We start from the raw sequence: 709 nt of genomic DNA, 5'->3' as shown, positions 1-709 counted from the left end.
CAGCAGACATATGTATGAGGTATACCCTCCGCCTCGATCAGACGGCGAAGGCTGATTTTACCAGCGTAAAGTGTGGTCGCTGGATCCACGGGGTGAACCCGCTCTGGGTCAGAGCCGAACTCAGACGGCAGGAACCTCTGTGCAGCAACGATTCAGCGATTGATTTGCATCCATCGTTCGATCAACAAAGAAGACAAAATGATAATCTCACTGACCTTGATGACATTGCCGGCCTCCTTGATGGCCATGACAATCCTCGTCTGCTCGTCGAGCTGAGGGGTCCCCACGGCCGAGATCACGACATCTGCACCCTTGATGGCATTTACGAGGCTCCCGTGGTCAAATAAACCTCCCTGCTCACCAGACAGAAAAAAAATATATCAGAATCCACACAGAAAACTGTGAAAAACTAAAGAGTAGATGAAAGAAAGGCAGATAACACCAAATGATATTAATCTTATACCTTGATGAGAGCGACACCGGAATCAATGAGGCTCTTGCACAAATTACCGGCTGGCTCGGCCTACGAACCAGCTTCTGGTCCCTCGGATTCAAGTTAAGTGAAGTTCTAGATTTATACTAGGTTCCAAGTTTACATGAAAATATATCAATGTCTTGTACAGTTAATTGGTTTCATTAGATTCTTTTATGTTTATACTATGTACATATATTTAAGGTTGGACGTCTTACAACATAATTTATGAACTTG

General features: G+C 44.4%; 1 long non-coding RNA gene across 1 annotated transcript; it reads right to left on the bottom strand.

Moving 5' to 3' along the window:
• Positions 1-53: 53 nt before the first annotated feature.
• On the bottom strand, positions 54-492 carry LOC119344282. Its single transcript, XR_005166560.1, has 3 exons — positions 464-492; positions 216-353; positions 54-137 (listed from the first exon to the last, which is right to left on the bottom strand). It is a non-coding gene; the product is annotated as an uncharacterized LOC119344282 (long non-coding RNA).
• Between the last annotated feature and the right edge of the window lie 217 nt (positions 493-709).

Source organism: Triticum dicoccoides, unplaced genomic scaffold, assembly GCF_002162155.2.
Source record: "Triticum dicoccoides isolate Atlit2015 ecotype Zavitan unplaced genomic scaffold, WEW_v2.0 scaffold162021, whole genome shotgun sequence".
In the NCBI taxonomy this organism is placed as follows: domain Eukaryota; kingdom Viridiplantae; phylum Streptophyta; class Magnoliopsida; order Poales; family Poaceae; genus Triticum; species Triticum dicoccoides.
Note: the sequence above shows the minus strand (reverse complement) of the source record. Positions and strands in the feature narration are given on the sequence as shown.